Consider the following 22,071-nt stretch of genomic DNA (forward strand, 5'->3'; position numbering starts at 1 on the left):
TATTTTTAATATTTTCATTTTTAAGGTCTCATTATTCTTTTCGATTTCTGAAACACTAAAATGTTTATAGACTTCCTCCTCAGTTTGTTTAATGTTTCTTTCTATCTCCTCGAGGTTCTGTTGTTGTACTTCTATCAGAGCTTTCATAAGTTGAACCGAGCATGTCTCTAAAATCTTATTCCATTTTTCCATGAACTCATTATTTTCATGCCCAAATGCCGGATATTTTTGACCCCTTGGGATCAGATTATTTTTCAAATAGTGTTCTAAAAAAGTGACCTCCCACCACTTTTGCTAGTATAAATTTTAACTTCCTAGAAAAGTGCCGCACATTATTATTTTTTTAACCGCTTATTGTGTCTTTAAGCCCACAAATACATCGAAAGCGACCCTGCCAAGATAAGAGGACGCCAGTGGCGGTTATCAAACAAGGGTTCGAGCCTCCTACTTTCACGGGCTGGTTCCTGGCCTGGGACTCGGATTACTGGGCCGTTGACCCGCTAGAGAAGGCTTTGGCCGAACTCAACATGTGATTACGGATCGTAGGCCCCTTCTCGGTCGTCCTCCCTCTTAGTGCCTTCACTGCCTGAAAGCTTCTCCGACCCACTAGACGAGTTTCATTAACCCCCCACCCCTCACGAGCAGTGCAATAACCAAAAAAAGTTTTGTTCTTGTTTATACCGTTAATTCAAGTTGTACTTTTTGAATATTTAAAAGCAATAAAGCTTGGAACAGAGGCTGGCCGGGTAGCGTCTGCTTTCATTTCCTGAAAAAGCAGAAGCAACTGTTCTCTTTACCATTGGTGAGCTCAGAATTTCTGGAAGGCATCGAACCTTTAAGATAAAAACTGTCTCTTTGATCACAGTAATCCTGTAGCAAAATTTCAGGGTTTTTTTCTCTCTATATTAAAGTGCTTTATGTAATTTTACATTTTTTTTTATTCTCTTGGCTGTATGCGAGAAAAGTTCAACTATCCTGCTGTTTTTGGATAATGCTATAACGTGGTCCAAACTGGCAGATTTAACCAGGGAAGTAACATTTTTAATTTTTTTTTTTTTTTTTTTTTTTTTTATAGTTCTGAACGGGAATTTGTTAAATTACTGTTTTGTACTAAAATAAGCAATTATTTGAGAAAGAATTGGAATTAACAAAAATGTAAAGGGGCAACCTGAGGTATTCCTGGACCCGAGAATCTTGGCTTTAAATTTATTTTTTTTTACCTAATAAGGGGAAAAAACATTAAAATTCAACTTGTTTTGTCAAAAAAAGCACTTAAAATGATAAAATCTTCTAGAATAATCTGGTTATAGAGAACAGAGAAGGACTAACGTCTCCCCAACAGCAGGGGCGGGACAGCGCGTTTCGCATCTCGTGCCCGACGTGGCCGGCGGTTTACTTCCTGCCCGCGGAGACGATGCCCTGCAGCATGTCGATGGGGAGCGGGAAGACGATGGTGGAGTTCTTTTCCGCCGCGATGTTGGTCAGCGTCTGCAGGTAGCGCAGCTGCAGGGAGGCTGGCGATTCGGAGATTACCAGGGAGGCTTTTTTAAAGCCCGGGAGGCGTTCATTTCTCCTTCGGCGGCTATAACCTGCCAAGAAAGAGAGGGAAAATGAAGTCTAGAAGGGTGGCTACCGATTGTTTCCCCATAGAAACAGAACCTGCCGGCAGATCGGCCCCAAAGCCCAACAGCAGGGGCGGGACAGCGCGTTTCTCATCTCGTGCCCGACGTGGCCGGCGGTTTACTTCCTGCCCGCGGAGACGATGCCCTGCAGCATGTCGATGGGGAGCGGGAAGACGATGGTGGAGTTCTTTTCCGCCGCGATGTTGGTCAGCGTCTGCAGGTAGCGCAGCTGCAGGGTGGCTGGCGATTCGGAGATTACCAGGGAGGCTTTTTTAAAGCCCGGGAGGCGTTAATTTCTCCTTCAGCGGCTATAACCTGCCAAGAAAGAGAGGAAAAATGAAGTCTAGCAGGGTGGCTACCGATTGTTTCCCCATAGAAACAGAACCTGCCGGCAGATCGGCCCCATCCGGCCCCCATCTAGTCTGCCCGCTTCTCCTGCTGTAAAGACTCAAACCTTAATCAGTCGTTGGTCTCGTCTTCGATTCAGGAGCCGTATGTCTATCCCATGCATGTTTAATACCCTCACTGTATCACCCTCTACCACCTCTGCTGGAAGGCTATCCTGCTTATCTACAGCCCTCCCAAAAACGACTTTTGTAGCCGTTGTGAACTTTACACCAAGTCTATCCTTTTGGGCGTACGGTAGTAAATAATAATAAAAAATGATTTTCTATTAATATACGTAGGATAAACAGTTGCAGAAAATGTGCCCGTGAGGTCAGCAGCCGCAACGGGAGAAGGAAACGAGGTGTTTAACCGTGAAAACACTGCTTAGGTTTAGAGGCATTTCAAATGGTACTGCCACTTCTGCTTTCAAGTAGTGCCACATATCCACTACTCCTTTGTTTGCAACGCAATTAAATATGCAAAGTGTATAGGTTTGCCCCGTTTATGAAAATTATCTGTTTGCTCGTGCGATGAGACCGACCCAGCGAGGGAGAAAATATTTAAACAATGTATGGGGAGAGGGGGTCTCCACCGGTTCCTAAAATACAGCCGCCTGCCAACAGGGCCCCCCAACTACCCTGCGGAGCCTTTTAAGGACGGCCAGGACTTGGATTCCTTCCCAGCACGGAAGCCGCTATCAATAACCGCCTGATCTCATGACCTGGAACAGAGAGACCTCTCCAGACGGGGTCTTAAACGCACCAGCGATGGCATACAGGGGGCAGGCGGACGCTTCTGTTACCTATTGCTGGGTATCGGGGTAACAGAGTGGGGCATTTAGAATAATGGGGTTTATTTACCCTGTTTAATATATAAAGCCGGCTGCTTCCATACACATTATTGGGGCTTTTAGGGATGTAGAACCCTGCGATCCCCTCATACCCAGCAAACACTTAAACACAAATCTCCAGGAATTTAACAAAAAAAATTAAATGTAATAAACAGGATTTTTTTTCTTCATTATTCCGTTAATGTAAAGTTTCTATAAGCGGTCATTTTAAAGCCAGTTACAGGATTTTGTAGAACTGATTTCACAACTCTGTGTCCCATCATTACACATTATATATTACACACACACACACACACACACACACACACACACACACACACACACACACACACACACACACACACACACACACACACACACACACACACACACACACACACACGTTTAAAAGGGGTCATTTAAAAATTTCCTTTTTGAGAGACAAGAACACTCCTTTATCACTCCCATCACTCCTGTGTCCCAATGGCCCTTTATCACTCCCATCACTCCTGTGTCCCAATGGCCCTTTATCACTCCCATCACTCCTATGTTCCAATGGCCCTTTATCACTCCCATCACTCCTGTGTTCCAACGGCCCTTTGTCACTCCCATCACTCCTGTGTTCCAATGGCCCTTTATCACTCCCATCACTCCTGTGTTCCAATGCCACGTTGTGTTCGCTGATCCAAGTTTAAGTTTAAAAAGGATAATTGATGGTTAGGAAACCCTTTTTGTAATTATGTTACAGCCAGAAACGTCCTTGTTTTACATGAAAACTTTCGAACCGCAGTGTATATAAAAAAATAAATGAGAATTACAGAGAGAAGCGGTTAACGTCAGCGGTGGCGTCTGTTGCTCTCAGAAATATGTACAAAGAAAACAAAGCTCGACAAGCAGCATCATCCTGTCTGCAGGGCCGCTAATGGACGGATCCACAGATAACGCGCCGGGGATCAGCGGTATCTCCATTTACCAGCGCATTAGACGGATAGAGAGCCCGACGCGCCGGGAGACGATCCGGCTCAGTGGGTTTTTTCTCTTGGTAGACGATTAACCGACCGATTCCGTACTAACAGACTATTTCAAGAACCTACATAGCGCGGCCCGGGTTTAACCCATTAATACCCCAAGGCTATTCCCGTTCATAAAGCGGAGACAAATATTTATCACATCCCGAGAACTTACTATCGCCCGAGGACGCTACGAGCGCCGTTAGCCCATAACCTTACCTTGGCTCTGGCTTCACGGGTGGCCTCGGCTTCGGCGGCCATTGCTCTCTGTAGCTGGACGGGCAACTTCACGTCGTTAATCTCCATCCGCTCGACCTTAATACCCCAGTCATCTGTGGCACCGTCCAGGGTAGACTGGGGTGAAAAGAAATTGGGTATAGAAACATAGTTTTAATGAAGATGGCAAAGAGGGGTCTACACCTCGGGTTTAAGGACGGGGGTCTCGGTCGGTCGGCCATCACGGTGCATTTTTTGGCCGTCGAGGTCCCTCACCTGCATGTTATGGGCGATTTCTTCTCTGTCGGACAGGATCTGGGACAGGTTCTTGGTCCCCAGCACGTTCCTCAAAGTGGTCTGGGCCAGAAGCCGGGTGGCGGAGTCGGCGTTGGTGATATTGGCCACGGCCAGGGTGGCATTTTGGACCCGATAATAGACGACCCCATCCACGCTAACGGTGACAGAGTCCTTCGTCAGAATCTGCAAGCAGAAGAGCCAAAAACCCTGCTTTATTAAGGCATTTAAGTCATTGTATTCCTTTCTCTAAATCACATTAAAAAAACACAACAATACAAAAAGTTTTTTCAGTTTCCATAGCAACCGGCTATCGGACAACAGACTTCCAATCGCCTTACGATTCCGATTCCCCCGCTCCAGACGCAGAGGTTATGTATTCTAATAATTATTATTATTCGGTTGAAAAGGGAGTTACTGGAAAATTATGCAATATATTCCGACAACAACAACAGAAGCAGCCTTACTGACTCTGAGAAATTAAATCGGCCGGAGACTCGAGAGACCTTGATTCTTCGGCGCGGTACCTCGTCTGTTTACAGGAGACATTGCTCGGGGATGATACGAAGCAGAATTATTCTCAGAATCGGGGCAGAGAGCATTATTCTCACCCACAGGGGGGCAGACGGGATGTTAGGGATATTAATGAGACAAAATAGGCAAAACCAATATTTTATCACACATGCAAAATAACAACGCTACCAAATATTGTAGTACCACATCCACAATACTAATTTAAGGAGATGCCCTATATTTTATCTCCGATCCTAAATCCTTTCAGATCGCCGAAAATTATAATTCAAATCAGATATATATCTCAGTAATAATCAATCAAAAATATTATTTATTGTGAATACAATTTATAAAATATCTATATGAGTCACACAGTGCATGATATAAAACACAAAATTCTTAAAACATGTCAAATTGAATCAGTTCAAATACAGTATATTATCGATTGTTGAGATATAATCTGAAAGTGCTCTCACAGTGCTATAGCCTATGTGATACAATTGTATAGTTAAGATAAGTATAAATAAAGTTTATGTTGTTATCTCCTCCTTCCTCCTGAACAGGAAGAGAAGCAGTTTATATGTTTCAATAAAGACACAGAAGCAAGGAGTACCTGTGTGTTTTGCCTCCATCTTTATATATATAAGTTTCTTATATACCCGGTTATCCTATCCTAATAATTCAAATGGCAACATCGATAGTTATCAATATGAGTTACTACTTTATGAGTCTAACACACAATTAATTTCCATCCCACTCAGCAACCAAAAATTGATAATAATCAGGGCAGTAATAAAGATATCACTATCTCTCTAATATTAGTTCAACTAATATAACAAATTAAAAATAATTTAATTGTGTCTAAGAGTATTAGTGAAGTTCCTAATAGATGCAAATAATGTCAAACTTCATCTATAGGTAAAAATACCTTTACATTATCACGGGTTATAAGCTGCAGTCTCACAAGCCGCCATATACAATAATGCAATATACTATTTCCCAGAAACAGGGAATTCTATACGAAGAAGACAAAATTCACCTCTATTCAGGATAATAAAACAATTATAATTTCCACCACTTGTTGCTGTTTTCCCACCGGTGATTTTTTAAGACGTTATCTTGATGCAAAATAGGCCAGCATTTTTTTATTGCCTTTTTAATTTCGAACGCCTTATCATTATATTTTGTTAAGAAGGCAAAATCAAACGTTTTTTTAGATTTATGTTCCCTTTCTCCCAGAAAAAAATCCCTCTTTTTCTTTATTGTGCAATCCAGGTGTTTTTGTAACAGCTCTTCTGGATAATTCCTCTCTCTAAATTTATCCATTAATAATCCGCTTTGAGTTAAAAAATCATTGTCCTTAGTGCAATTCCTGCGGATACGTGCGAATTGTCCTTTAGGGACATTCTGCAGCCAGTGTGGGTGATGACAACTGGCATAGTCAATATAACTATTACCATCTGTTGGTTTAAAGAACGTTTTAGATTTTATCATATCCTCCTCTATATAGAGTGTAAGATCTAGAAAATTGATTTCTTGGGGGTGGATGCATGATGAAAATTTTAAATTGTATTGATTGTCATTTATAAAGTCTAAAAACTTATTGAGGTCCTCTGGTGTCCCTTTCCATATAATCAATACATCATCGATGTAGCGCCGCCAGAGGACCAGACTCGCACCGATCGGGTTATTAGACCTGATGGAATTAGCCTCCCAGTCTGCCACATATAAATTGGCATAGCTCGGTGCGAACCTGGTCCCCATGGCGGTACCACAGAGTTGTAAATAAAAATCGTTGTTAAACCAAAAGAAATTATGATGAAGTATAAAGTCAATACAATTCAATATAAATTCATTTTGCAAGGGATCCATATTTATATCTCTCTGGAGAACTCTCCTTACGGCCTCCAGGCCCCAATCGTGGGGGATTGATGTATACAGAGAAGCTACATCAACCGTTACCCACAAATAGTCCGATTGCCATTTCATATTACGTAAAATCCCAAGGATGTGTTTAGTATCCTGAATGTATGAAGGAACATCCCTTACGTATTGTTGTAAGAAATAATCAACTTATTGGGAAGTATTGCTCGAAAGAGAATTAATCCCACTAATAATGGGTCTACCTGGGGGAAATGTGATGTTTTTATGGATTTTTGGCAGGAAGTAAAAAACCGCCACTTTAGGAAACTTGATGTTTAAAAAGTCATATTCTTGTGTGTTTAGGACTTTATTCTTTTTTCCTTCTTGTAGTAACTTTATGAATTTAGTTTGAAATAAATTTGTAGGATTGTTAGTCAATTTCTGATAAGTAATCTTATCATCTAGAATGCGGTTTGCTTCCTGGATGTAATATGTCCTATCCATAATCACTATCGCACCACCTTTATCAGCCGATTTAACGACAATCTGTTTCTCTTCTTTAAGTTTCTTAAGTGACTCTTGTTCTTCTCTTGATAAATTAAATTTTCTATTTTTATTAGATTCAATTTTTTTAAATTCTTGTAAGAGCATATCAGCAAAAACTTTAATATGTTCACTTTTTTCATACTCAGGGTAAAATTTGGATCTGGGTTTAAATGGCGTATATATATATGGGTCTGACATAGTGGAATTAGAAATTTCCAGATGATTATGTTCCCTTTTAAGAAAAAAGCGTTTCACTGTTAACTTTCTCAAAAACTTTTGAGTATCTATAAAAAGGTTAAACCCATTCGGACCTTGATTAGGGGCAAATTTAAGCCCTTTTGATAATAATTCAATTTCAGTCGGTTCCAGAGAAATCTTCGAAAGATTAATAATATTTTTTGTACTAGTAGATGTTATCGTCTTGGTGTTTACTCTGAATCCCTGTCCCCTAACGCCTCTACATCTCTTGAGGTTTTTCGTTTTTTGATTGGAGAGTGTGTGAATGGGGAGAATCTGTTTCTCGTTTCGGTCAATAGACTCGGGGGAAGTGGTTCTATAGATCCCTTTTTTTCGGGATCGCTCCCTGTCTAAGAAAGAGTTCTTAGGATCTTGGGGGTTATCAGATCCCGAAGATTTATCGGGATTATACTGATGACCTGTATTAGCTATAGCTGAGTAAAGTGGTTTACTCTGCATTTTGGCTGAATGATGTTGGTTACCACTTGCATGATGTGCTTTCAAATTTCTTTCATCTTTATTATGAGTGTTATGGTGAAACTTAGTGTTTCTATTTTTATTTTCGTAACTATTATAACGAAATCTGGTATTTTTATTTTCATGTGGCTTTTTATACAATTGTGTCTGCCCCTTATGTCCAAAAAAATTATTTATTTTTGGAACTATTTTATGTGTACCTTTAAGATAATCATCCTTATCTCTTTGTAATTTTTTCTTCTTATTATTAATAATAGATTCCTCTATTTTTAATATTTTCATTTTTAAGGTCTCATTATTCTTTTCGATTTCTGAAACACTAAAATGTTTATAGACTTCCTCCTCAGTTTGTTTAATGTTTCTTTCTATCTCCTCGAGGTTCTGTTGTTGTACTTCTATCAGAGCTTTCATAAGTTGAACCGAGCATGTCTCTAAAATCTTATTCCATTTTTCCATGAACTCATTATTTTCATGCCCAAATGCCGGATATTTTTGACCCCTTGGGATCAGATTATTTTTCAAATAGTGTTCTAAAAAAGTGACCTCCCACCACTTTTGCTAGTATAAATTTTAACTTCCTAGAAAAGTGCCGCACATTATTTTTTTTTTAACCGCTTATTGTGTCTTTCAGCCCACAAATACATCGAAAGCGACCCTGCCAAGATAAGAGGACGCCAGTGGCGGTTATCAAACAAGGGTTCGAGTCTCCTACTTTCACGGGCTGGTTCCTGGCCTGGGACTCGGATTACTGGGCCGTTGACCCGCTAGAGAAGGCTTTGGCCGAACTCAACGTGATTACGGATCGTAGGCCCCTTCTCGGTCGTCCTCCCTCTTAGTGCCTTCACTGCCTGAAAGCTTCTCCGACCCGCTAGACGAGTTTCATTAACCCCCCACCACTCACGAGCAGTGCAATAACCAAAAAAAGTTTTGTTCTTGTTTATACCGTTAATTCAAGTTGTACTTTTTGAATATTTAAAAGCAATAAAGCTTGGAACAGAGGCTGGCCGGGCAGCGTTTGGTTTCATTTCCTGAAAAAGCAGAAGCAACTGTTCTCTTTACCATTGGTGAGCTCAGAATTTCTGGAAGGCATCGAACCTTTAAGATAAAAACTGTCTCTTTGATCACAGTAATCCTGTAGCAAAATTTCAGGGTTTTTTCTCTCTATATTAAAGTGCTTTATGTAATTTTACATTTTTTTTTATTCCCTTGGCTGTATGCGAGAAAAGTTCAACTATCCTGCTGTTTTTGGATAATGCTATAACGTGGTCCAAACTGGCAGATTTAACCAGGGAAGTAACATTTTTAATTTTTTTTTAATTTTTTTTTATAGTTCTGAACGGGAATTTGTTAAATTACTGTTTTGTACTAAAATAAGCAATTATTTGAGAAAGAATTGGAATTTTTTTTGGAATTAACAAAAATGTAAAGGGGCAACCTGAGGTATTCCTGGACCCGGGAATCTTGGCTTTAAATTTTTTTTTTTTTTTACCTAATAAGGGGAAAAAACATTAAAATTCAACTTGTTTTATCAAAAAAAGCACTTAAAATGATAAAATCTTCTAGAATAATCTGGTTATAGAGAACAGAGAAGGACTAACGTCTCCCCAACAGCAGGGGCGGGACAGCGCGTTTCGCATCTCGTGCCCGACGTGGCCGGCGGTTTACTTCCTGCCCGCGGAGACGATACCCTGCAGCATGTCGATGGGGAGCGGAAGGCGATGGTGGAGTTCTTTTCCGCCGCGATGTTGGTCAGCGTCTGCAGGTAGCGCAGCTGCAGGGCGGCTGGCGATTCAGAGATTACCAGGGAGGCTTTTTTAAAGCCCGGGAGGCGTTCATTTCTCCTTCGGCGGCTATAACCTGCCAAGAAAGAGAGGGAAAATGAAGTCTAGAAGGGTGGCTACCGATTGTTTCCCCATAGAAACAGAACCTGCCGGCAGATCGGCCCCAAAGCCCAACAGCAGGGGCGGGACAGCGCGTTTCGCATCTCGTGCCCGACGTGGCCGGCGGTTTACTTCCTGCCCGCGGAGACGATGCCCTGCAGCATGTCGATGGGGAGCGGGAAGACGATGGTGGAGTTCTTTTCCGCCGCGATGTTGGTCAGCGTCTGCAGGTAGCGCAGCTGCAGGGTGGCTGGCGATTCGGAGATTACCAGGGAGGCTTTTTTAAAGCCCGGGAGGCGTTCATTTCTCCTTCGGCGGCTATAACCTGCCAAGAAAGAGAGGGAAAATGAAGTCTAGAAGGGTGGCTACCGATTGTTTCCCCATAGAAACAGAACCTGCCGGCAGATCGGCCCCAAAGCCCAACAGCAGGGGCGGGACAGCGCGTTTCGCATCTCGTGCCCGACGTGGCCGGCGGTTTACTTCCTGCCCGCGGAGACGATGCCCTGCAGCATGTCGATGGGGAGCGGGAAGACGATGGTGGAGTTCTTTTCCGCAGCGATGTTGGTCAGCGTCTGCAGGTAGCGCAGCTGCAGAGCGGCTGGCGATTCGGAGATTACCAGAGAGGCTTTTTTAAAGCCCGGGAGGCGTTCATTTCTCCTTCAGCGGCTATAACCTGCCAAGAAAGAGAGGGAAAATGAAGTCTAGCAGGGTGGCTACCGATTGTTTCCCCATAGAAACAGAACCTGCCGGCAGATCGGCCCCATCCGGCCCCCGTCTAGTCTGCCCGCTTCTCCTGCTGTAAAGACTCAAACCTTAATCAGTCGTTGGTCTCGTCTTCGATTCAGGAGCCGTATGTCTATCCCATGCATGTTTAATACCCTCACTGTATCACCCTCTACCACCTCTGCTGGAAGGCTATCCTGCTTATCTACAGCCCTCCCAAAAACGACTTTTGTAGCCGTTGTGAACTTTACACCAAGTCTATCCTTTTGGGCGTACGGTAGTAAATAATAATAAAAAATGATTTTCTATTAATATACGTAGGATAAACAGTTGCAGAAAATGTGCCCGTGAGGTCAGCAGCCGCAACGGGAGAAGGAAACGAGGTGTTTAACCGTGAAAACACTGCTTAGGTTTAGAGGCATTTCAAATGGTACTGCCACTTCTGCTTTCAAGTAGTGCCACATATCCACTACTCCTTTGTTTGCAACGCAATTAAATATGCAAAGTGTATAGGTTTGCCCCGTTTATGAAAATTATCTGTTTGCTCGTGCGATGAGACCGACCCAGCGAGGGAGAAAATATTTAAACAATGCATGGGGAGAGGGGGTCTCCACCGGTTCCTAAAATACAGCCGCCTGCCAACGGGGCCCCCAACGACCCCGAGGAGCCTTTTAAGGACGGCCAGGACTTGGATTCCTTCCCAGCCCGGAAGCCGCTATCAATAACCGCCTGATCTCGTGACCTGGAACAGAGAGACCTCTCCAGACGGGGTCTTAAACGCACCAGCGATGGCATACAGGGGGCAGGCGGACGCTTCTGTTACCTATTGCTGGGTATCGGGGTAACAGAGTGGGGCATTTAGAATAATGGGGTTTATTTACCCTGTTTAATATATAAAGCTGGCTGCTTCCATACACATTATTGGGGCTTTTAGGGCTGTAGAACCCTGCGATCCCCTCATACCCAGCAAACACTTAAACACAAATCTCCAGGAATTTAACCAAAAAAATTCAATGTAATAAACAGGATTAACGCGCCGGGGATCAGCGGTATCTCCATTTACCAGCGCATTAGACGGATAGAGAGCCCGACGCTCCGGGAGACGATCCGGCTCAGTGGGTTTTGTCTCTTGGTAGACGATTAACCGACCGATTCCGTACTAACAGACTATTTCAAGAACCTACATAGCGCGGCCCGGGTTTAACCCATTAATACCCCAAGGCTATTCCCGTTCATAAAGCGGAGACAAATATTTATCACATCCCGAGAACTTACTATCGCCCGAGGACGCTACGAGCGCCGTTAGCCCATAACCTTACCTTGGCTCTGGCTTCACGGGTGGCCTCGGCTTCGGCGGCCATTGCTCTCTGTAGCTGGACGGGCAACTTCACGTCGTTAATCTCCATCCGCTCGACCTTAATACCCCAGTCATCTGTGGCACCGTCCAGGGTAGACTGGGGTGAAAAGAAATTGGGTATAGAAACATAGTTTTAATGAAGATGGCAAAGAGGGGTCTACACCTCGGGTTTAAGGACGGGGGTCTCGGTCGGTCGGCCATCACGGTGCATTTTTTGGCCGTCGAGGTCCCTCACCTGCATGTTATGGGCGATTTCTTCTCTGTCGGACAGGATCTGGGACAGGTTCTTGGTCCCCAGCACGTTCCTCAAAGTGGTCTGGGCCAGAAGCCGGGTGGCGGAGTCGGCGTTGGTGATATTGGCCACGGCCAGGGTGGCATTTTGGACCCGATAATAGACAACCCCATCCACGCTAACGGTGACAGAGTCCTTCGTCAGAATCTGCAAGCAGAAGAGCCAAAAACCCTGCTTTATTAAGGCATTTAAGTCATTGTATTCCTTTCTCTAAATCACATTAAAAAAACACAACAATACAAAAAGTTTTTTCAGTTTCCATAGCAACCGGCTATCGGACAACAGACTTCCAATCGCCTTACGATTCCGATTCCCCCGCTCCAGACGCAGAGGTTATGTATTCTAATAATTATTATTATTCGGTTGGAAAGGGAGTTACTGGAAAATTATGCAATATATTCCGACAACAACAACAGAAGCAGCCTTACTGACTCTGAGAAATTAAATCGGCCGGAGACTCGAGAGACCTTGATTCTTCGGCGCGGGTACCTCGTCTGTTTACAGGAGACATTGCTCGGGGATGATACGAAGCAGAATTATTCTCAGAATCGGGGCAGAGAGCATTATTCTCACCCACAGGGGGGCAGACGGGATGTTAGGGATATTAATGAGACAAAATAGGCAAAACCAATATTTTATCACACATGCAAAATAACAACGCTACCAAATATTGTAGTACCACATCCACAATACTAATTTAAGGAGATGCCCTATATTTTATCTCCGATCCTAAATCCTTTCAGATCGCCGAAAATTATAATTCAAATCAGATATATATCACAATAATAATCAATCAAAAATATTATTTATTGTGAATACAATTTATAAAATATCTATATGAGTCACACAGTGCATGATATAAAACACAAAATTCTTAAAACATGTCAAATTGAATCAGTTCAAATACAGTATATTATCGATTGTTGAGCTATAATCTGAAAGTGCTTTCACAGTGCTATAGCCTATGTGATACAATTGTATAGTTAAGATAAGTATAAATAAAGTTTATGTTGTTATCTCCTCCTTCCTCCTGAACAGGAAGAGAAGCAGTTTATATGTTTCAATAAAGACACAGAAGCAAGGAGTACCTGTGTGTTTTGCCTCCATCTTTATATATATAAGTTTCTTATATACCCGGTTATCCTATCCTAATAATTCAAATGGCAACAGGTTATGGGCCCAGGAAGGATGCAGGAAACCGATGGAACAGACTTTGCTTTGATTGAGATGAAAAGAATTATGAACTTTGGGAGAATAAGTTCTTGGGACATCTGAGGTTAATGAATCTTAAAAAGACCATCCTGTATGTGCCTGCAGACACTGAAGATGAGGATGAAGATAACAGTAAGAATGAAGAAGCATATGCTGAATTAATTCAATTTTTAGATGATAAAAGTTTGTCCCTGGTTATGAGAGAAGCAGCTGATGATGGAAGAAAAGCACTTCAAATATTGAGAGACTATTATGCAAGTAAAGGAAAGCCACGCATAATCAGTTTATATACTGAACTAACATCTCTACAGAAGGCTGTAAATGAGAGTGTAACTGACTATATTATACGTGCAGAGACAGCCATTACAGCACTGAGAAATGCTGGAGAAACATTAAGTGACGGACTGTTGATTGCAATGATTTTGAAAGATTTACCTGAATCATTTAAACTATTTGCCATCCACATTACACAAGGGGATGAAAAAGTAACTTTTGCAGAGTTTAAAACACAATTGAGAAGTTTTGAGGATACTGAGAAATACAGCAGCAGTGCAATTAATGATAATATATTAAAAGTGAGCAACACAACTCCAAGACTTAAAGAGAGAGATAATCCTAGCATTGTTTGTTACAATTGCGGCCAAAAGGGACACAAGGCCAGAGTGTGTTCAAACAATAAAAATAAAGGTCAATCGCTGTGGTGTAGCTATTGCAAAAGCTCAACACACAAAGATGCAAATTGCAGGCGTAAAAAGAAAGACAATGTCAGACAAGCAACAGATGACGCCGACAACAGACACTCATTTGCTTTTAAAATTAGAGATGACCCACTAGATGAGTTAAAACTAAAGGGACTAATGGTTGATACAGGAGCAACGTCCCATATAATTACTGACATCAGAAAATTTAAGAGCTTTGATGACACTTTTAAACCGGAGAAACATTCAATGGAACTTGCAGATGGAAAAAAGACAACTGGTGTGGCGCTGAGAAGAGGCGATGCAGAGCAGGAACAGAGAATCTGATACAAGAGCCACAGCTATATTAGAGCTAGTACACACTGATTTAGCATGTCCTAAAGAACCACCAGCTAAAGAAGGTTTCAGATATACAATAGCATTCACTGATGATTACTCTGGTGCAATATTTGTAAATTTCCTAAAACACAAGAGTGATGCAGTGTTAGCCACTGAAAGGTTTATTGCTGACACAGCCTTGTATGGAGTCATAAAATGTATAAGATCTGATAATGGTACAGAGTTTATGGCAAGTAGCTTTAAGTCACTGCTAAATAAGAGAGGCATAAGACATGAAACCTCAGCACCTTACTCACCCCACCAAAATGGGACTGCTGAGAGAAATTGGAGAACGCTATTTGAAATGGCAAGATGTCTCTTAGTTGAGAGTAAATTACCAAAAGAATTATGGACATATGCAGTAATGACTGCCGCTCATATCCGAAACAGGTGTTTTAACAACCGTTTAGCACAAACTCCATATTACCTTTTAACGGGCAGAAAACCTAATCTTTCTAAAATGAGAGTTTTTGGGTCAGAGTGTTTTGCATACAGGTATGACAGAAAGAAACTAGACTCAAAATGCGAGAGAGGGATTTTCATTGGCTATGACATAACAGTCCTTCTTACCTAGTGTTTTACCCAGACACTGGAAAGGTCCTTAAACACAGACTTGTGAAGTTTATCACAAAGAGAGTTTTTGAAAGAGAGACTCAAACTGACTTGTTACATGATGATGCGGAATGCCATTGGGAGAACTATGTACCCTCTATACCAAAGATTAATCAAACTGAAACTGAGTGTCCAAACTTGATTCAAATTTCTGAAAAAGAAACTTTGAAGAGCAAGGACAATGGTCAAGCAGGGAATGACCATAGTACACGTTATCCTAAAAGAGACAGAAAAACTCCTCAGTATTTGGAGGACTATGTTTCAGAAGTGGAATGTGACGATCAAATACTAACAAACATTGATTATTGCTACAAGGTGTTTGATGTACCACAAAGCTTTAAAGAAGCTATGAGCTCACCTCAGTCACAGAATTGGCCTAATGCTATGACAGAGGAAATTGATTCATTGAAAGTAAATGACAGCTTCACCTTGACTACCTTACCAATAGGTAAATGTTCAGTGGGGGGACGATGGGTGTATGCAGTGAAAAATAATGTTGATGGATTAGAAACGTACAAAGCCAGATATGTTGCTAAAGGTTATTGTCAAATAAGGGGAATTGATTACAAGGAAAGTTTTTCTCCAACTGCTAACATTATATCCGTACGTATTTTTATGCAACTGGCAGCAAAGTATGGTTTACTTATTCACCAGATGGATGTGAAAACAGCCTACCTACATGCTCCAATTGATTGTGAGGTTTACGTGGACCAACCAGAGGGATTTGAGGTAGAGTCCAAACAAAACGAGAGACTAGTTCTAAAATTGAACAAGTCATTGTATGGTCTAAAACAATCAGGTAGAAATTGGAACAAGATGCTGCATGATCATTTAACTGAGAATGGGTTTGAACAAAACTCAGCAGACCACTGTGTATATGTCAAACATTCTGGACATGAGAGAGTAATATTGCTAATATGGGTTGATGATCTCATTATTGGCTCCAGTGAAGAAACAGTACTCACTGACGTAAAGAAAATGCTCACAGCAAAATTTAAGATGAAAGACCTTGGGAGGATCAAACATTTCCTAGGTATTGATTTTGAACAAAGTGATGGTTTGGTAAAGATGAACGAAAAGAGATACATATCAAAGATTCTGGAGAAGTTTGGAATGACAGATTGCAAACCCAGATCAACGCCATGTGAACAGAAGTTGGACCATAATGATCACAATGATCTGGTAGATACAAAAAGATATCGAGAGATAGTAGGAAGCTTGTTATATGCAATGACCTGTACAAGACCGGATTTAAGCTGGGTAATCAGTTAACTGTCACAATACCTATCAGAACCAACAGAACAACATTTAGCCACAGCTAAGCATGTGATGAGGTATTTAAAACGTACTATTGACTATGAGCTTTGCTACAGAAGGTGTAGTGAAAACTTGAAGCGTATAGTGATGCTGATTGGGCCTCTGATGTGAACGATAGAAGAAGTGTGACTGGATATTGCTTTAGTCTAACAAAGAAAGGTCCACTGATTGCATGGAAGTCAAAGAAACAGTCCACAGTAGCTTTATCTACATGTGAAGCTGAATACATGGCATTGGCTGCAACCACGCAGGAAAGTCTGTACCTTGTGCAGTTACTCAAGGGAATGGACAATGGTTATCACAATGAACCAGTAACAATTTTTGGTGACAATCAAGGTTCAATAGCTCTTTCAAAGAATCCTGTTTGCCGACAGAGATGCAAACATATTGATATCAAGTACCACTTCATTCGATCAGTAATCAGTGAGGGTAAGACAGTTCTTGAGTATTGTCCAACAGACAAGATGGTAGCAGATGTTATGACTAAACCTTCAACAAAACTCAAGTTAGAAAAGTTTTTAAGTTATATGTTTGGAATGTAAGTCATGTATATTAAAAAATAAAAAGGTTAAACACTTGAGAGCAAGTGGGGGTGTTGAGATATAATCTGAAAGTGCTCTCACAGTGTTATAGCCTATGTGATACAATTGTATAGTTAAGATAAGTATAAATAAAGTTTATGTTGTTATCTCCTCCTTCCTCCTGAACAGGAAGAGAAGCAGCTTATATGTTTCAATAAAGACACAGAAGCAAGGAGTACCTGTGTGTTTTGCCTCCATCTTTATATATATAAGTTTCTTATATACCCGGTTATCCTATCCTAATAATTCAAATGGCAACATCGATAGTTATCAATATGAGTTACTACTTTATGAGTCTAACACACAATTAATTTCCATCCCACTCAGCAACCAAAAATTGATAATAATCAGGGCAGTCATAAAGATATCACTATCTCTCTAATATTAGTTCAACTAATATAACAAATTAAAAATAATTTAATTGTGTCTAAGAGTATTAGTGAAGTTCCTAATAGATGCAAATAATGTCAAACTTCATCTATAGGTAAAAATACCTTTACATTATCACGGGTTATAAGCTGCAGTCTCACAAGCCGCCATATACAATAATGCAATATACTATTTCCCAGAAACAGGGAATTCTATACGAAGAAGACAAAATTCACCTCTATTCAGGATAATAAAACAATTATAATTTCCACCACTTGTTGCTGTTTTCCCACCGGTGATTTTTTAAGACGTTATCTTGATGCAAAATAGGCCAGCATTTTTTTATTGCCTTTTTAATTTCGAACGCCTTATCATTATATTTTGTTAAGAAGGCAAAATCAAACGTTTTTTTAGATTTATGTTCCCTTTCTCCCAGAAAAAAATCCCTCTTTTTCTTTATTGTGCAATCCAGGTGTTTTTGTAACAGCTCTTCTGGATAATTCCTCTCTCTAAATTTATCCATTAATAATCCGCTTTGAGTTAAAAAATCATTGTCCTTAGTGCAATTCCTGCGGATACGTGCGAATTGTCCTTTAGGGACATTCTGCAGCCAGTGTGGGTGATGACAACTGGCATAGTCAATATAACTATTACCATCTCTTGGTTTAAAGAACGTTTTAGATTTTATCATATCCTCCTCTATATAGAGTGTAAGATCTAGAAAATTGATTTCTTGGGGGTGGATGCATGATGAAAATTTTAAATTGTATTGATTGTCATTTATAAAGTCTAAAAACTTATTGAGATCCTCTGGTGTCCCTTTCCATATAATCAATACATCATCGATGTAGCGCCGCCAGAGGACCAGACTCGCACCGATCGGGTTATTAGACCAGATGGAATTAGCCTCCCAGTCTGCCACATATAAATTGGCATAGCTCGGTGCGAATCTGGTCCCCATGGCGGTACCACAGAGTTGTAAATAAAAATCGTTGTTAAACCAAAAGAAATTATGATGAAGTATAAAGTCAATACAATTCAATATAAATTCATTTTGCAAGGGATCCATATTTATATCTCTCTGGAGAACTCTCCTTACGGCCTCCAGGCCCCGATCGTGGGGGATTGATGTATACAGAGAAGCTACATCAACCGTTACCCACAAATAGTCCGATTGCCATTTCATATTACGTAAAATCCCAAGGATGTGTTTAGTATCCTGAATGTATGAAGGAACATCCCTTACGTATTGTTGTAAGAAATAATCAACGTATTGGGAAGTATTGCTCGAAAGAGAATTAATCCCACTAATAATGGGTCTACCTGGGGGAAATGTGATGTTTTTATGGATTTTTGGCAGGAAGTAAAAAACCGCCACTTTAGGAAACTTGATGTTTAAAAAGTCATATTCTTGTGTGTTTAGGACTTTATTCTTTTTTCCTTCTTGTAGTAACTTTATGAATTTAGTTTGAAATAAATTCGTAGGATTGTTAGTCAATTTCTGATAAGTAATCTTATCATCTAGAATGCGGTTTGCTTCCTGGATGTAATATGTCCTATCCATAATCACTATCGCACCACCTTTATCAGCCGATTTAACGACAATCTGTTTCTCTTCTTTAAGTTTCTTAAGTGACTCTTGTTCTTCTCTTGATAAATTAAATTTTCTATTTTTATTAGATTCAATTTTTTTAAATTCTTGTAAGAGCATATCAGCAAAAACTTTAATATGTTCACTTTTTTCATACTCAGGGTAAAATTTGGATCTGGGTTTAAATGGCGTATATATATATGGGTCTGACATAGTGGAATTAGAAATTTCCAGATGATTATGTTCCCTTTTAAGAAAAAAGCGTTTCACTGTTAACTTTCTCAAAAACTTTTGAGTATCTATAAAAAGGTTAAACCCATTCGGACCTTGATTAGGGGCAAATTTAAGCCCTTTTGATAATAATTCAATTTCAGTCGGTTCCAGAGAAATCTTCGAAAGATTAATAATATTTTTTGTACTAGTAGATGTTATCGTCTTGGTGTTTACTCTGAATCCCTGTCCCCTAACGCCTCTACATCTCTTGAGGTTTTTCGTTTTTTGATTGGAGAGTGTGTGAATGGGGAGAATCTGTTTCTCGTTTCGGTCAATAGACTCGGGGGAAGTGGTTCTATAGATCCCTTTTTTTCGGGATCGCTCCCTGTCTAAGAAAGAGTTCTTAGGATCTTGGGGGTTATCAGATCCCGAAGATTTATCGGGATTATACTGATGACCTGTATTAGCTATAGCTGAGTAAAGTGGTTTACTCTGCATTTTGGCTGAATGATGTTGGTTACCACTTGCATGATGTGCTTTCAAATTTCTTTCATCTTTATTATGAGTGTTATGGTGAAACTTAGTGTTTCTATTTTTATTTTCGTAACTATTATAACGAAATCTGGTATTTTTATTTTCATGTGGCTTTTTATACAATTGTGTCTGCCCCTTATGTCCAAAAAAATTATTTATTTTTGGAACTATTTTATGTGTACCTTTAAGATAATCATCCTTATCTCTTTGTAATTTTTTCTTCTTATTATTAATAATAGATTCCTCTATTTTTAATATTTTCATTTTTAAGGTCTCATTATTCTTTTCGATTTCTGAAACACTAAAATGTTTATAGACTTCCTCCTCAGTTTGTTTAATGTTTCTTTCTATCTCCTCGAGGTTCTGTTGTTGTACTTCTATCAGAGCTTTCATAAGTTGAACCGAGCATGTCTCTAAAATCTTATTCCATTTTTCCATGAACTCATTATTTTCATGCCCAAATGCCGGATATTTTTGACCCCTTGGGATCAGATTATTTTTCAAATAGTGTTCTAAAAAAGTGACCTCCCACCACTTTTGCTAGTATAAATTTTAACTTCCTAGAAAAGTGCCGCACATTATTTTTTTTTTAACCGCTTATTGTGTCTTTCAGCCCACAAATACATCGAAAGCGACCCTGCCAAGATAAGAGGACGCCAGTGGCGGTTATCAAACAAGGGTTCGAGTCTCCTACTTTCACGGGCTGGTTCCTGGCCTGGGACTCGGATTACTGGGCCGTTGACCCGCTAGAGAAGGCTTTGGCCGAACTCAACGTGATTACGGATCGTAGGCCCCTTCTCGGTCGTCCTCCCTCTTAGTGCCTTCACTGCCTGAAAGCTTCTCCGACCCGCTAGACGAGTTTCATTAACCCCCCACCACTCACGAGCAGTGCAATAACCAAAAAAAGTTTTGTTCTTGTTTATACCGTTAATTCAAGTTGTACTTTTTGAATATTTAAAAGCAATAAAGCTTGGAACAGAGGCTGGCCGGGCAGCGTTTGGTTTCATTTCCTGAAAAAGCAGAAGCAACTGTTCTCTTTACCATTGGTGAGCTCAGAATTTCTGGAAGGCATCGAACCTTTAAGATAAAAACTGTCTCTTTGATCACAGTAATCCTGTAGCAAAATTTCAGGGTTTTTTCTCTCTATATTAAAGTGCTTTATGTAATTTTACATTTTTTTTTATTCCCTTGGCTGTATGCGAGAAAAGTTCAACTATCCTGCTGTTTTTGGATAATGCTATAACGTGGTCCAAACTGGCAGATTTAACCAGGGAAGTAACATTTTTAATTTTTTTTTAATTTTTTTTTATAGTTCTGAACGGGAATTTGTTAAATTACTGTTTTGTACTAAAATAAGCAATTATTTGAGAAAGAATTGGAATTTTTTTTGGAATTAACAAAAATGTAAAGGGGCAACCTGAGGTATTCCTGGACCCGGGAATCTTGGCTTTAAATTTTTTTTTTTTTTTTACCTAATAAGGGGAAAAAACATTAAAATTCAACTTGTTTTATCAAAAAAAGCACTTAAAATGATAAAATCTTCTAGAATAATCTGGTTATAGAGAACAGAGAAGGACTAACGTCTCCCCAACAGCAGGGGCGGGACAGCGCGTTTCGCATCTCGTGCCCGACGTGGCCGGCGGTTTACTTCCTGCCCGCGGAGACGATACCCTGCAGCATGTCGATGGGGAGCGGAAGGCGATGGTGGAGTTCTTTTCCGCCGCGATGTTGGTCAGCGTCTGCAGGTAGCGCAGCTGCAGGGCGGCTGGCGATTCAGAGATTACCAGGGAGGCTTTTTTAAAGCCCGGGAGGCGTTCATTTCTCCTTCGGCGGCTATAACCTGCCAAGAAAGAGAGGGAAAATGAAGTCTAGAAGGGTGGCTACCGATTGTTTCCCCATAGAAACAGAACCTGCCGGCAGATCGGCCCCAAAGCCCAACAGCAGGGGCGGGACAGCGCGTTTCGCATCTCGTGCCCGACGTGGCCGGCGGTTTACTTCCTGCCCGCGGAGACGATGCCCTGCAGCATGTCGATGGGGAGCGGGAAGACGATGGTGGAGTTCTTTTCCGCCGCGATGTTGGTCAGCGTCTGCAGGTAGCGCAGCTGCAGGGTGGCTGGCGATTCGGAGATTACCAGGGAGGCTTTTTTAAAGCCCGGGAGGCGTTCATTTCTCCTTCGGCGGCTATAACCTGCCAAGAAAGAGAGGGAAAATGAAGTCTAGAAGGGTGGCTACCGATTGTTTCCCCATAGAAACAGAACCTGCCGGCAGATCGGCCCCAAAGCCCAACAGCAGGGGCGGGACAGCGCGTTTCGCATCTCGT

At 40.9% G+C, this 22,071-nt stretch overlaps 2 pseudogenes; both read right to left on the minus strand.

The window, feature by feature from the left end:
* Window positions 1-1,176: 1,176 nt before the first annotated feature.
* On the minus strand, window positions 1,177-10,326 carry LOC128503234 (stomatin-like; annotated as a pseudogene).
* Window positions 10,327-10,343: 17 nt separating this feature from the next.
* Window positions 10,344-22,066, minus strand: LOC128503236 (stomatin-like; annotated as a pseudogene).
* Between the last annotated feature and the right edge of the window lie 5 nt (window positions 22,067-22,071).

Source organism: Spea bombifrons, chromosome 8 (assembly GCF_027358695.1).
Source record: "Spea bombifrons isolate aSpeBom1 chromosome 8, aSpeBom1.2.pri, whole genome shotgun sequence".
NCBI lineage: Eukaryota > Metazoa > Chordata > Amphibia > Anura > Pelobatidae > Spea > Spea bombifrons.